Genomic DNA, 16,073 nt, shown 5'->3' with positions numbered 1-16,073 from the left:
GGGAAAAGCCATAGATTTCCTGTAATTTTTCACTAAAGGCAAAAAAAAAAAAAAAAAAATGGTGAGAGAGGAGACACAGACAGGAAACTACGTGGCCAGGACACCATGAGGATGTCTGGGTGAGCAAGGAGGGTAAGGAAGACCTTCCGTGTATTTAAGGCGCTGTGGCTGAACCACGCAAATAAAGGGGAGCAAGGATGGGAGACCCCCGGTCCCCCGAGACTCATCCAGGAGAGCCCCTTCCTCACACAGGTGTGGGGTTAGCCACCTGAAGGCCCAGGCCAGCCATGTGTCAGCGGGCCCAAGAGACGCATCCTAAGCGATGAGGAAGCGTGTAAGGACACGGCTTACAGCCTGTGGTCAGCGCTGGGACGGGGCGGGGGGTGGGGGCACACCCATACTACGGGGCCGTCCTAACCCCTCAAATCCGTTACCCTGAGAATTTTCATGGCGAAAGCAACTTTTCAGGTGTGATCCAGTGAAGATAGAGAGATTATCCCGGATTATCCGGGTGGATCCAGTGTGATCAAAGTGTGGTTTTATGAGAGGGGGCGGGAGTGTCACAGAGGAGATGTGATGACAGGGTCGTAAGCAGGAGTGACACAGGAAAGGGCCACGGGTGGAGAAGGGCAGGTGACCTCCAGAACCCGGGAAAGGCAAGAAGTGGGCTCCCCCTAGAGCCTCTAGAAGTAACAGTCCTGCCACGGCCAGACTTCAGGACTGCTGACTCCCAGAACAAGGGGGTGTTGTTTGTATCCGCTGGTTGTGGTACTGTTCCAGCAGAAAATCACACGCCGCACCCCCCCGCCCCGGGTCCAGAGCGAGGGGGTAAGCGGCAGGTGCCCGCAGGTGTCCCGGGCAGTGTTGACAGCTCAAGGAAGGGCCCAGACGTTCGTTTGCAAGCCCGGCCCAGGCATGGAGTGGTCCCCAGGCCAGGCGTGTTGGGATAACCTTGTCCTCCAGCCGGGCTCCCAGGAAACAGGGACGTGCAGGGGAGACTGATCCCAGGAGAGATTCAGAGCAAGGGGTAGGAGAGCCAAGGACAGTTCCGGGACCTGGGTCGAGGGACACCTGAGCTGTTAGTGCGCAGGCCCCAGCGTGGGGGAGCAGGTTGGATACAGGGGTCACCACGGACGGCATGACCTCCTTGTGAGGTGCCCACGCCCCCAGGACACGCCCTGCAAAGCCTTGGATCAAACCTCATCTGCCCAGCCAGGCCCTTCTCAGCCCTAGTCTGTAGCCACAACCCACCTCCACCCCAGCCTCACCCTGGCCCCCTCTCAGCTGCTGTGCTCCTCACCACATGCACTGGGGTTCTAGAATGGGGGTGTGCCCACAGTGTGCCCCAAGCGCCCAGAGCAGGGCCCAGCGTGGAGGAACACCTCCCTAAGCTTCACCTCTTCTCTGACTGCCTCTTTACCTGCGTGGGCTTCCTTCTGTCCCCAACATGGACTTTCTTCTGTCCCTAATGTGGACTTCCTTCTGTCCCCAATGTAGGTTTCCTTCTGCCCCTAACGTGGGCTTCCTTCTGTCCCCAACATGGACTTCCTTCTGTCCCCAGTGTGGGTTTCCTCCTGTCCCTAATGTGGACTTCCTTCTGTCCCCAATGTGGGTTTCCTTCTGTCCCCAATGTAGGTTTCCTTCTGTCCCTAACGTGGGCTTCCTTCTGTCCCCAACATGGACTTACTTCTGTCCCCAATGTGGGTTTCCTTCTGTCCCCAATGTAGGTTTCCTTCTGTCCCTAACGTGGGCTTCCTTCTGTCCCCAACGTGGACTTCCTTCTGTCCCCAATGTGGGTTTCCTTCTGTCCCTAATGTGGACTTCCTTCTGTCCCTAGCACAGGCTTCCTTCTGTCCCTAGTGAGGGCTTCCTTCTGTCCCTAACACAGGCTGTTCCTTCTGTCCCTAACACCTTCCAGGTGTTCGGCTGGTCCTGCCCTTCTTTCCCTTGTCATCCCCACGCCCAGGCTCTCCTGCCCCAGCCTATTGGGCACCTGCCCCCCCCCTGCCATTGGACCTGACCTGGAGGCTACCGTGTCCACCCTGACAGGGACTGTGGGGGTTCCCACCTGCCAACGCACAGCAGGTGTTCAATCAGTGTCTGTTCTGAGAATGAACGGAGGCTGAGGAAGGGAATCCCCACAGGTTCTGATGGGGCGGCAGAGAGGGCTGGCCCTACGGAAGGTCGGAAGAGAAAAGGATCCTTGGATTTTTGAACCACATCCCCTCCTACAGGGACACGTTTCCCAGCCCCGGAGTGTTGCAGATCCAGCAAATAAAAACACTGGAAGCCCAGTTAAAGTTTAATTTCAGATAGCAATGGATAATTTTTTTAGTGTAAGTGTGTCCCAGTATTGCATAGGAAATACTGATACCGAGAACTTATTAAAATTGTGTTTAAATAGGCTTCGTGCCCAATGTGGGGCTTGAACTCACGACCCGGAGATCAAGAGTCCCATGCTCTAATGACCAGCCAGGTGCCCCCAAAACTTTTTTTAATGTGAAGTTTGAATTTACCTGAGTGGCCCGTGTTTCATCTGGCAGTTTGCTTCACCTGCCCCCCCAGGGCATCCTGGATGATGTGCAAAAACCACATGCTCTCAGGAGGCGCTGTGACCATGTCGGTCTCCTGACAGTGGCTCAGCACGGGCCCCGGTGGGACAGGAGGCCTGGCTCTGCCCCCATCCCCTGCTCAGGCCTCTGCCGGGCTGACCGCGGAGCCCTGGCTCCCTAGCACCGCAGGAAGGAGGGGGCTCCCCTCCCTGGGAAAGGTCCCAGTGCTCGGTCTGAGGGAGCCCCCAGGCCGGCGGCCCCTTCTCCCCACCTCCAGGCCTGGGGCCCGGCCGCAATCCCGCTCCCTGTGCAGGAACGGGGGCTGGGAGCCAACACAAGTGCCCCCAGCAGGTGGTTGGGGTGACTCAGGGCGGCAGGTGACCCCTGAGGAAGCTAGGAGCACAGCGCCCAGCAGAGCGAGCCAGAGTCAGCACAAGCCCTGCTTTCTGGTCACCTCGGTGCTCCCCACGCAGAGGATCCTGAGACCCGGCCCTGGAAGTTGGCGGGAGACGGGACCCCAACTCCTCTGGCACGTCCGAGAGCAGAGCAGCGGAGTCAGGAGCCTGAGGCTGGGTCCCTTCCTGCTCGGGGACAGCATGGTGGCCCTACAGTCCCTGAGCTCAGGCACCCCACCACGGGCCTCCCCTGCCCAGTGCAGCCCCCCACACCTGGGCGTCTACGCCCATGTCCACACCTGTGGATGTCTACACCTGTGTCCCTCTGTCCTGCAGACCTCTCAACGGGACCCATTTCACAAGGACGGTGATGGAGTAAAGCCCTCCTAAAGAACCTATGTGTCTGCTCAGAGTCATGCTGGGAAATTTGCAGAATCAGGAGCCGTGGGAGAGGATATCTGGGAACACCAGAAGTGCGTAAGTAAATACTGACTCACTTTCTATGGGGAACTGGCGCCCTGGAATCCCAGAGCACAGCTCTGGACCCCAGGCTGGCCTGTGACCGTTTCTAATGATTTACCAAAGGCCCACGTGGTCATTCAGCCACCCGTCAGCACAACGTGCCCTCCGTGCCTCTCTCTGGCGATGTGTCTAGAGGTAGTCTGAGCCGGCATGGCATGTCTCGTCCCGCGGCATACTTCCTGAGTCTCTCACGATGTCCCCGCGAGGGTCGATTACTGGTTGGATGTCAGCCCGAAGCGTCCTCCGGGGTCCCCGAGTGCTCCCTAGCCATTCACCGTGTTTCTTCCTCCGGAAGTGGGGGGGGGAATTGCGCCCTGAGTGTGGCCGCCCCAAACGCGTCGGCTCGTGGCTGCCGTGAACTACGTGTGGAATGCAAGGGGTTTGCAGGTGTTTGGACGGAGAGCTGGCTCCACAAAGGGCAGAGGGAAGGCAGGGCACAGATTCTCAGGGCACAGCAAGCTCGGACGGCGGGGCCCAGCAGACGCCAGCGGAGCTCCTGCGTTAGGAGGACAAGGACCCGGGTGACAGGCCTCCTCTGTGACCCCCTGAGAAAAAAGACCGCATCCAGCGGGAAGATCGCCTCGCTGCCGTGGGCCGACGCAGACAGCTGTCGTGCAGATGGGTCCACGTGTGTCCAGGAGGGGCTGTCACCACGTCTGCGTGGCCACGACCACACGAAGCGACTTGATTGTAATTCCAGACCCCATGCTTCTCTGATCGCACCGTCCGGGAGAGGTCAGACCCTGAAAACTGCCCCGCTCCAACGCACCTAAAAAGCCATGTTTGTAATACGTGTTTGCGTGTTTTTCAGTGCATGTTTGCGCTCATAAGACAATGAGGAAGATCTCAGAAGAAACGAATAAGGCTGGACTCCAAGTCCAGAGAAGTCAGGACGCCTGGAGCCAGAACACCCGGTGGTTCCCATCCGCAGAGGTGTCTGGACACAAGCCCTTGATGAGCCTCGTTGCACGCAGCCGGGACGCCTGGGGACTCACCCGCACGAAGGGTGAAGCAGGGAAATCTGTCTACTGGACACGGCGAGAGGCACGTGGGGGCACACGGGGTAGACAAGGAGGACAGACGGCAGGCTCCTGCAGGACGGGGCTGGGGACAGAGCCACTGGAGGACACTGGGGAATGGCAGCAGGGCCACCAGCAGAGGAGGCCGGGAACCCCGGGGCCACCGCAGGGAGGGATCCCAGGATTGCAGGATGCGAGGGCTCTGTCACCCACGGGCAGGGAAGCAGGCTGTCGGTGGGGCCGGGGCTCACCAGCACAGCAGGGTGTAGGGATGCGGGAGGACAGAGGTGATGGCCGAGTACGATGCCACCTCCTTCCGAGAGACGGTGGGGCTCGCCACGCGCCCAGTGCTCAGGCAGGAGGCCCAGGTGGCACGTGAGCAGACCCCGGTGGGCGTTTGGAGCAGGAGCTAAGTCCCAGGACACAGCTGACGCAGGACATGGGGCGTGGGGGTGGGGTGTACGGACGCCTGCATGGTCCCAGTGGGACCCAGAAACACAGCCGAGAGCGTCACGTGACTGTCTGGAACCCAGGAGGGAGCCTGAGGTCTTAGACACGGCGCGTGCTTCATCCCAGACGGGCCCAGGGCTGGGAGCGAGCTTCCAGCCAGAAGACGCTGTGTTGGGACGGCTGTCTTCGGAGGCCTCGCTGGCCGCCGCAACAGATGACCACAGACCAGGCGGCTTAAAGAGCACTTTCATTTTCTCACTGGAGGCCGGACGTCCGGGATCAAGGTCCAGCCTCTTTCTTTGGCCCGCAACTGACCGTCTTCTCCCTGTGTCCTCACCTGGCCTTTCCCCTGCACACGTCCCTGCCGACTCTTCCTCTTCTTACGAGGACATGGGATTAGGGCCCCGGCCTCAGAGCCCACTTTAGCCTTATTACCTCCTACCAGGCCCCACATCCAATTACAGGCCCACTGGCGTCAGGACTTCAATGTAGGAATTTGGGGGCAAACCACTCGGTCGGCACACAGGCTGAGGCTGAGGCAACGAGGTCAGGGTGAGCCCTGGGAACGTTTGGTGCCAAGGGAAATAATAAAGCACAGCAAAGAATGGCCCTCCGGCATTGCGTCGGGTCACGGCACCCTGTGGACACTATGAGTGCACTGACAAGGCCCGCTCCCTGAGTGCCCCACGCTCCACGGCCTGTCCTGAGCCAGACGCTCTGACCCTCACGCTGGCCAGCGGGGTGGGCGCCCCCACGTCCTTACCCCGGTGCCCTGGTCCCAGCACTGCCCAGGGGAAGTCCATTCCGTGTGTCCTCAACGCCTTCCCCCACCTCCCGCGGGACCCAGACAAAGCATTCCTACCCTGCTTTGGAAGTGCCGTCCGGGTGGCTTCGTCTGCTTTGCCTTTTCACTTCCGATTTTTCTCCCTTTTATTTCAATTTCGATTTGATTGTAGCAAAATAAGTATAAGCTGACCTTTCGGCCACGCTTCCGTGCCCAGCGCGGTAAGGGCCACCAGACCAGGAGGGCTGAGGAGGGACGACAGGGGGCCTCTCCCAGGGAGGGATCGCCTCGGGCTCTGAGGACCTGGGCAACCTCCTGCGTCCACCTCATCCACCACTGGCCCACTTAACACCTGCAACCTGGGTCTAAGCTGCACCGGCCAATATGGTGGCTGTTGGCCACATGTGGCCTTTCCAAACTGAGACGTGGTTAGAGTCCATAAGACCCACCACATGTCAAGACTGAGCACGGACAGCCAAGAGGAACGTGACACATTTCTTTAATAATTTGATATTGATTATGTGTTGAAATTATATTTTAGATACATCTGACTAAATAAAACACATTATTTTTTAAGGTTTATTTATTTTGAGAGAGTGAGCAGGGGAGGGGCAGGGAGAGAGAGAAGCTCAAGCAGGCTCTGTGCCCAAGCCTGCAGACCCGACCCGCGGTCCTCGTGCTGCCCAGGGCCTCTGTCCGGCTCCGTCTCTCAGTCTGGGGGTGCAAATGAGAAGCGAGCGCCCCAGGTGTCACGGAGCCTCCGGTGGCACCATCGAGTGGCAGTCCTACGGCACGGGCATTCTGCTCTGCTCACTGATCTTCAACCTTCTTATTTAGGGCTGGCTTAATGATGCAATCACCACTGGGGTCACCAGGGGGCAAAGTTTTCACCTGTTCTTTAAAAAAAAAAAAAAAAAAAAAAAAAAAAACAATGCTAACAGGTCAAATCTCTTGGAAGAACAGATACTTGTTAGAAGTCTGTGAATGTGGGGGCGCCTGGGTGGCTCAGTCGGTTAAGCATCTGGCTCTCGATTTCGGCTCAGGTCATGAGGTCGCCGTTCGTGGGATCGAGCCTCTCGTCGGGCTCTGTGCTGACATCACAGAGCCTGCTTGGAATTCTCTCTCTCTCCCTCTCTCTCTCTGCCCCTCCCCTGCTCTCACATGCATTCTCTCTCTCTCTCTCTCTCTCTCTCTCTCTCTCTCAAAATAAATAAACATTTTATAAATAAGAGAAATCTGCAAATGTGAGCTGTTTTCTCCCCTACGTAATGTGTATCATTTACCTTCCTCTGGAGAGAAATACACAGGTCCTCACAGAAATTCGCTTATGAACAACACAAAATAGCCCGTGGGTACTTGAGGGAGATGTGAAACTTTTCTTCCTTCCGTATGTAAAAGAAAACCAGGTTCCTCCCCACCCCAGACTCTCACAGCAGCATCTGCCAGAAAGGGAAGCAGGATGTGTTCAGATTTCCGTGAAACCCGCTTACCTTCTTCTCTCGAGCTCTGCTCCCAATACTTTCCCATTTTCGACAATGTCTCTTAGGCCTATGACTTGCTCTTGTGGGACAGGTATGAGGCTCCTCAGAGCAGATGATAGCTAATTGTACCTGTCAACTTGGCTGGGCGATGGGGTGCTCAAACATCTCGTCAGACATTACTCTGGCTGTGTCTATGAGGGCATGTGCTTGGGACTGACATTTGAGACAGTACACTGAGTAAAGCAGATCACCATGCCTATGGTGGGTGGGCCTCATTCAATCAGTTGAAGGCCTGACTAGAACACAAGGGTCGACCGTCCCCTGAGTAAGAGAGAATTTTTCCTGCTTGAGGGCCTTAGGACTGGGACATCAGCTTTCTCTGGCTTTCACTCAAACTGAAACATTAGTTCTTCCTGAGTCTCCAGCTTGATGACTCACCCTGCAGATGTTGGGGCTTGCCTGCCTCTGTAATCATGTGAGTCAATTACTTATGATAAATCCAGCTATCTATCTATCTATCCACACCCTATTGGATCTATTTCTCTGGAGAACTCTGACTAATATGGAGCATCAGCAATTTCTTTGTTTCATGGCTTCAGAAGAAATTTGGTTGAGTTAGGACCTGCAGAGTTCACACTGACTTCTGAGGGCACCAGGCATGGAGTCAGGACATGTACATTCTCTCCAGCTTTATCATCTCCTACTTCTTGAAGGCCACACACTTTTTCTGGGCTTCATTCTACACACCACTTGAACAGGAAGGAGTAAGAATAATAATCCTTCACCTCTGTTCATTTCTACCATTTTCTCTAAGTGTCAGGAAGGTTGTAACTTGGTCTGTCATGACCACTGTTTATTATCAAGTACCTGGCATAATGTCTGCAACATATCAGGTGTCCAGTACAAAGTTGTTGGATGGGATGGGATGGATGGGTGGATGGGTGGATGGGTGGATGAAGAGATGGGTGGGTGGATGGATAGATGGATGGGTGAAGAGATGGGTGGATGAATGGATGGATGGATGGATGGATGGATGGAGAGATGGGTGGGTGGATGGATGAAGAGATGAGTGGATGGATGGATGGATGGATGGATGGATGGATGGATGAAGAGATGGGTGGATGGATGGATGGATGAAGAGATGAGTGGATGGATGGATGGATGGATAAAGAGATGGGTGGGTGTATGGATGGATGGGTGGATGGATGGGTGGATGGATGGGTGGATGAAGAGATGGGTGGATGGATGGATGGATGGATGGATGGATGGATGGATATATGGATGGATGGATGGATGAAGAGATGGGTGGGTGGGTGAATGGATGGATGGATGGATGGATGGATGAAGAGATGGGTGGATGGATGGATGAAGAGATGAGTGGATGGATGGATGAAGAGATGGGTGGGTGGGTGAATGGATGGATGGATGGATGGATGGATGGATGGATGGATGGATGAAGAGATGGGTGGATGGATGGATGAAAAGATGAGTGGATGGATGGATGAAGAGATGGGTGGGTGGATGGATGAAGAGATGAGTGGATGGATGGATGAAGAGATGGGTGGGTGGGTGAATGGATGGATGGATGAATGGATGGATGGATGGATGGATGAAGAGATGGGTGGATGGATGGATGAAGAGATGAGTGGATGGATGGATGAAGAGATGGGTGGGTGGATGGATGGATGGATGGATGGATGGAGAGATGGGTGGATGGATGGATAATTGGATGGTTGGTGTGATAGTTAATTTTGTGGTCAACTTGACTACATTATGGGATACCCAGACCTGCTTGAGTCTTATTTCTAGATGTGCCTATTGATGCCTTTCCAGAAGAAAAAAGTACTTGAATCTGTAGAATTTGCCCTTCCCAAAGTGGATGGGCATCATCCCATTCTTTGAGGGCCTGAATAAAACAAAAAGGTGGAAGAAGGGAGGGTTCAATGGCTCTCTGCCAGACTGCTTAAGCTCCATCACACTGTCCTTCTTGCAGGATGATAAGGGAAATTGGAGCGTTCAGGTCTTAGGAAAATGAAAGCTCCACACCCTGCAGATTTGCGTAACTCTTCTGGAATCATATTTTTCTTTATACTAAACTGTAAATGTTTGTCAGGGAAAGAGATAGATGCTCAGGTAACCCGAGGCTGCTGACGTGGTGGTTACACCCATATGCCCACACAGAACTGGCCTATAATTCTGTGCGATTCCCACTCTCCGGCAGGGACATGCTCCCTCGGGGAGGTGGTGATGGGGAGGGACCAGTGCTCCTCTGCCAGCACTGCGGAGGAGAGACGAACCGATACCCTGATGTGCTTAGCAGAACCCTCAGCACTCAGAAAGCCCTGGATAAACACGAGCTGTCACCTCCGGCTTCCCAGCACCAGCACCCAGCCCAGGGCTCTGCACACAGGACACGGCTGACAAATATTTGTTGAATAAATAAGTTTGTTGATGTTTCTCCCTTGCCAGACAAGATCAGCTCTTTGGGGAACCTGTTTATTTTTCCAGATAAAACAGTGTCTAGCTGTGTAGTTGGAAAAGCCCTCAGACTCATCTGGCCTGTGGTTCTTGACTCTGGCTGCACAGGGGAGACTTTATTTCCAGACATTGTCCAGGCCCATCAGGGAAGGCTCTCTGGGGCGAGGTATGTTTGAAAGGCTCCCAAAGGGGCTCTAACATGTGCCTCCAACACCGGCCATTGTGCAGATGGAGAAAGCAGGGCTTGGGCAGGGCAAGGACTTGCCAGTGGGCAGCTGGACTGGGGTCTCTGGCCCTGACTCTTGGCCCTGCACTCCTCCACACAATTTGTACATCCTGCTGTCGCAGGGACGAGGGGACTTTATAAAAGCCACTCCATTGGGCAGTGGCCCACCAGCTTCCTTCCTCATTAACCCCCATGGCCTCTGCTCTCAGCGTGTGACCACGCCCTAAGAGGCACCAAGGCAACTGAAATCTTGTCCCCATGGGCCATGGAGCCTCTGCAAAAAGCCCCCCTCCACAGCGGAGGGATGAATGCCCCAAAACCTCGTGGATCTCAGCAGCACGGAGCATCAGGTAGACGGTGAAGAAAGCCAACCGCAACGCTGTACCCACCACCACATGGATTTGGCTTCTTGGCAGGAAGAGGAAGGGAAGCAGAGAGTGCAGAGAAGGGACCAGGGGCTCCCACCGTCCGAGCTCACATTCAACAGGTGCACACCAGGTGCCAAGTACTGCTGAAGCTCTTCCCCTGGATTAACTTCTTGAGCTTGCGCGGTAGCCCACAAATGTGTATTTGGCCCTGCCGCTGCTGGAGGGGTCGTGGGTACAAAGGCGAGCAGGACACACGGATGGAGAGGGTCCTGGCTCCCAGGCCGGGGGTCAGCACGGCTTCCAGAGTGCCTGCCGGGGAGAAGGCAGTGAGTGAGCTGCGATTCCCAGCTGTGCAACCTGGACTAAGCCCGACGCCAAGCCGGGGCTCAGCCTACCCGGAACACAAGAGGGTTAAACTCAGATCTGAGCCCCTTCCCACACCAATATGCAGTCATTCCCATCCTAGAATTTCTTCCAAATCAGTTACCAGCCATTTTATTAGCTTCCGCTGCCCTCTCTCTGGGGCTCTTACGTAGGACATTTAGTAATTTCAGTGAAATTCAACTCAATAAATATTCATTGCAGACTTACTACATTCGCTTTTTGCCACCGTGACAGGAGAAAGGTTTCTATAAGATGCAGTCTCTACCTGCAAGGGGGTCCCTCCCCATCGTATGCAGGAGACCAAAAACTATTTTAGCACCGTAAGATTTTGTGCGTATTAGAGGCACGTAATTAAGGGTGCGATGGTGGGGTAGAAATTTCGAGGGAGAGCAGGATCACGGTGGGCAGTTTCGTGAAGTCTCACGGACGAGGGCGGTGTGGGCTGGAACAGAGAGAGAACTGGCCTTTGATAGAGAAGTGGGTGACACGTCCATCAGTCAGGTTAGTGGCCAAGGACAGAGGACAGCAGAAGACACAGTGTAAAGACAGCATACTTCACATGGTTAGAGCAAAGAGAATGATTGCTTTGGGGCGGGGCAGGTGTTGAGATCGGGAGAAGAAACAAAGGAGCTTCCCAGACGCTGGGAATTTCTAGTCCCAGGGGTGGGATCCCTCAACAGGTATGACACTGTAGGTGTGAAGGGGAGGGGGCTAGAAGTGAAGGTTCATGCCGGGGAAGAGGCAGGCTGGGAGGGGAAGGTTTGGAAGGACCTTGGCCAAGCTGGTCTAGATTATGGAGCCTACGATTGGTAGGTCACCGTCTTACCCCGTGGGGTCCAATGATGGAATGTGGGGCGGCAGGACGGCGGGCCAGCGGGTGTCATGGCCGGGGGGGAACCATGCGGAGTCCAGGACAGCAAGGTGGCTCCAGCAATCATCTGCATATGAGGCTGGAAGACCTTGACGCAGACATGGGCACTGGGAGTGAGTCCCGGATGCGAATAAAAGTCATTTCCTCCAGAAACTGGAACCCTCACACGCTGCTGGTGGGGGTGGAAATCGAGCAGCCACTTTGGGAAACCGACTGGTACCTCTTGGGACTGTCAAACCTGGTGTTGCTTTATGACCCTGCAACTCCACAGCTGGGTGTGTGCCCGGAGGACTGAGAAACTATGTCCCCACCAAAACCCGCGCACACAGAATGTGGTCTCTCCACACGATGAGACAGCATCTGTCCATAAGAAGGAATGAGGTCCGATTCCTTCTACTACGTGGGGGAACCTTGAAAACTTTACGCTAAGCGCTTAGACAAACATTATGTGATTCCCTTTATGTGAAATGCCCAGAACAGGGGAATCCACGGGGACAAAAAGGATTAGCAGTTGCTCCGGGCAGAGGAATGTGGGGGCAGGAAGGTGAGAGCTAAAAGCTTTAGGGTTTCTCTGGGAGGTGATGAAATCGTCTAGAATTGATTGTGGGGGCACATACCTGAATACACTAAAACTAGTGAGCTTTACATGTTAAATGGTGGACGTCTGGTATGTGAATTATATCTGAAAGAGGCTGTTGTAAAAAAAAAAAAAAAAAGTCATGGGCGCCTAGGTGGCTCGGTTGGTTAAGTGTCCGACTTCGGCTCAGGTCACGATCTTGTGGTTCGTGAGTTCGAGCCCCGCGTCGGGCTCTGTGCTGACAGCTCGGAGCCTGGAGCCTGTTTCCAATTCTGTGTCTCCCTCTCTCTCTCTGACTCTCCCCCATTCATGCTGTGTCTCTCTCTGTCTCAAAAATAAATAAACGTTTCAAAAAAATTTTTTTAAAAAGTCATTTCAGTGGAAGCATTGGCAGAATCCTGTGAAAAACTGTACATGGGAGGTGACGAGGGTGGAAGGGGATCCCACGGGCTGTAGGCACAGCCTTGGGGTTACGGGACTCTGCCCTGTTCTTGTCTCCAGTCTCCTCCAGTTCCCTTTGGGCCTGTAGCCTGCTGGGCTCCAAAGTAAATAAGGCGCGGGGGGTAATGTTACAACCGGGAGTTGCTCAAACCAGAGGTAGGAAGCTACCCACGGAGGGAGGAGGAGGGGGGAGGGCCCCAAAGCAGGGAAGGGATGCATTCTGTTTTGCAGGAACAGTAGTTCCAGCCCGGGAGACACCCCTCCTCCCCAGCTAGGTGTTTCCCCTGGTGGCCCCTTTCGTGAGCCAGTCTGAGCAGGTTTGGAGCTGGGCACCTGTGCAGAAGCCCCCCGAGTTGTCCTGAACTTACCTGTAGCTCATGATAATACCCAGATCTCCTCCTGTGGACACAGTTTCCTGCCAGTGTTTGAACACAGGACGCAGGCACCACATGCGGACATTTAACGCAGGTGCCTAAGTAATAGGACACAAATAGAAGATGTGAGGATACGGAGAAAGGGGAACCCTTTTTCCTGTTGTGGGAATGCCAACTGGGGCAGCCACTCTGGAAAACAGGATGGAGGCTCCTCAGGAAGTTAAAAACAGAACTACCCTACGACCCGGCAATGGCACTACTAGGTATTTATCCAAGGGATACAGGTGTGCTGTTTCGAAGGGACACATGCACCCCAATGTTTATAGCAGCACTATTGACAATAGCCAAAGTATGGAAAGAGCCCAAATGTCCATCGATGGAGGAATGGATAAAGAAGATGTGGTTTATATCCACAATGGAATACTACTCGGTGATTCAAAGGAACGAAATCTTGCCATTTGCAACGACGTGGATGGAATAGAGGGTATTAGGCTCAGCGAAATAAATCAGGCAGAGAAAGACAAATATAATTTCATTCATGTGTAGAATTTAAGAAACACAGCAGGTGAATGTAGGGGAAGGGGAGGAGAAATAAGATAAAAACAAAGAGGGAGGCAGACCATAAGAGGCTCTTAAATACAGAATACAATCTGAGGGTTCCTGGAGGGGAGGCGGGTGAGGGGGCTGGGCTAGATGGGGGCTGGGCGTTGAGGAGGGCACTTGCTGGAATGGGCACTGGGTGCTGTATGTAAGAGATGAATCACTGGGATCTCCTCCTGAAACTAACTTGAAGTTAAATAAACAAAGTTTTAAAAAGATGTGTAATACCCCAAGGCACATGCATGCTTCCAGGGGTACTGAACAGGCTTCCGGCACCAACCCCAAGGGGAGGCAGTGCTTTGGGAGCCACCTCCTCGCTGGCTCCTCAGTTGTCGCACATAATAAAAACCATTTGCTCAAAGCAAGAAGACGCGGGCTGATCTTCCGGGCGAGGCACCCCAAGCTGCGAGCCCTCTGCGTTCAGTGACAGTCAGAGGAGAAAGCGGAAGAGCCAGGGCGGGAAACGGGGAGCTCGTCAGCCCATGGCCCGGATACACACGATCACGAACCTGCGGGAAGGCAGAGGTGAGGCTGAGCCTTCAGCCACAGAATTTCGGCATTTCGAGAGCTAGATGAGAGAAGACATCCATCCTCACCCAGTGCACGGATCTCACCGGCTCCCCGTTAGCCTGAGATGTTCTCAAGGCTTGGGCAGGAAAGTGTTTTGAAAGTGACAGGTAGATTTAGACGCCTGAGGGTAGCGAAGCCCTCGTCACCGCGGCCACCGCTCGCCCCCCAACCTGGAACAAGCCATCCCGTCTTCCAGCCCGTCCTCCTCACCACCAGCGGAGGTCACAGAACAGATCTTTCAGGGACTCGTTTGTGCTGTGATTGCAATAAAAAAAAAAAGTTACCGTGAAGCATTTCTACCTGCCAAGTGTCTGAAATGGGCTGAGGGCTGATAAAATGCCTCTGTCAAGGCTACGGCCGGCCACCTCTGATGATCCATTTTGCAGAAGAGCAGCAGAGGAAAGCCCAGAAAAGTTGTATTCAAAACCGGACACTTGGAGCAGGCAGGGGATTTTTCCCCAACATTTCCCCAATCACACTTTTTCCTTTCTTATCACAGTAGGTCCGCATGTGGCTTTCTCCAGCTGTTATCTTGTCATTTCTGTACCGCCCCCTTTGACACTACGGGAGTGGAAGAACCAGGCAGTAAGCACGACCTCCGGGACGCCTCGCTGTGGACAGCAACACTGCAGGAACCAGAGAAGCAGGCACCCTTGTCCTCACCTTGTTTTCTCCTCACGCATCGCATCACAGGCGGGGCATGCAGACGGCGTCTACTCGAGGCCTCGCCTGCAGGCCAGCTGCCCATCTATTCCCAGCGTGACGAACGGAAACAAAGAAAGAAGCAGACACAGGAAAGGATGGAAGCAAGGATGTGGCGGAAAGGGACCCGAACTGTTGGTGGGCTCGCAAACTGCTGCGGCCACCCCGGGGAACAGCGCGGGGTGTGGGGGGTCCTGAAAACATCACAAACAGAAATAGCACTTGACCTGGCACTCCCTCCCACTTCCGGGTACTTATGCACAGGAAACACTAATTTGAAAAGATATCTGAGACCCCATGGCCACAGAGCTATTCACAATAGCCAAGACGTAAAACAACCTAAGTCCCATGGATGGATGGACAGGTGGATGTATGGACAGATGGGTGGATAGATGGATGGATGGATGGATGGGCGAATGGATAAAGCCATTCAGCCATAGGAAAGAAAGAAATCCGGGGCCTGGGTAGTTCAGGTCAAGCATCTGACTTCAGCTTAGATCATAATCTCACAGTTCATGAGTTCGAGCCCCACATCAGGCTCTGCGCTGACAGCTCAGAGCCTGGAGCCTGCTTCGCATTCTGTGTCTCCCTCTCTTTCTGCTCTGCTCCTCCCTCGCTCACACTCTGTCTCTCCCTCAAAAATAAATAAACGTAAGAAAGAAAGAAAGGAAAGAAAAGACGAGAAAGGAAGGAAGGAAGGAAGGAAGGAAGGAAGGAAGGAAGGAAGGAAGGAAGGAAATCTTGCCACTGGTGACAACATGGATGGACCCTGAGGGCATTATGCAAAGTGACATAAGTAGACAGAGAAAGACAAATACTGTGATCTCACTTATATGTGGAATCTAACAAAACAAAACAAACAAACAAACAACAACAAAAAAAATGAGTTCATAGATCCAGGGAAACATTGGTGGTTGCTAGAGTTGGGGGTGGGGGGAGGAGGGAGGGGGGGTGGGTCAAAGCACAAACTTCCAGTTATAAGATAAATAAGTCCTGGGGATATAATGATCAGCCTGGTGACTAGTTAGCTATTTGTAAATCGGTGAAAAAAAATTGCATAACTGTGCGTGCTGACAGATGTTAACTCAACTTTTGGGGGAGATCACGTGACCATATACACAAACAGCAAATCATTATATTGTACAGCTTGGGCTCATACAACGTTAGATGCCAATTATATTTCAATAAAACTGGAAACAAAACCAACAAAAATAATTCTTTCGTGTGGAGATTAGAGAAGAGAAATGAAAACCAGATTGCCAACCAACAAAAACACTGT

General features: G+C 53.7%; 1 long non-coding RNA gene across 1 annotated transcript; it reads right to left on the bottom strand.

Moving 5' to 3' along the window:
• Nucleotides 1-8,875: 8,875 nt before the first annotated feature.
• Nucleotides 8,876-13,079, bottom strand: LOC123385524. Its single transcript, XR_006598216.1, has 3 exons — nucleotides 12,917-13,079; nucleotides 11,486-11,618; nucleotides 8,876-10,584 (listed from the first exon to the last, which is right to left on the bottom strand). It is a non-coding gene; the product is annotated as an uncharacterized LOC123385524 (long non-coding RNA).
• Between the last annotated feature and the right edge of the window lie 2,994 nt (nucleotides 13,080-16,073).

The sequence above is a fragment of the Felis catus genome, chromosome A1 (assembly GCF_018350175.1).
Source record: "Felis catus isolate Fca126 chromosome A1, F.catus_Fca126_mat1.0, whole genome shotgun sequence".
NCBI classification, from domain to species: domain Eukaryota; kingdom Metazoa; phylum Chordata; class Mammalia; order Carnivora; family Felidae; genus Felis; species Felis catus.
Note: the sequence above shows the minus strand (reverse complement) of the source record. Positions and strands in the feature narration are given on the sequence as shown.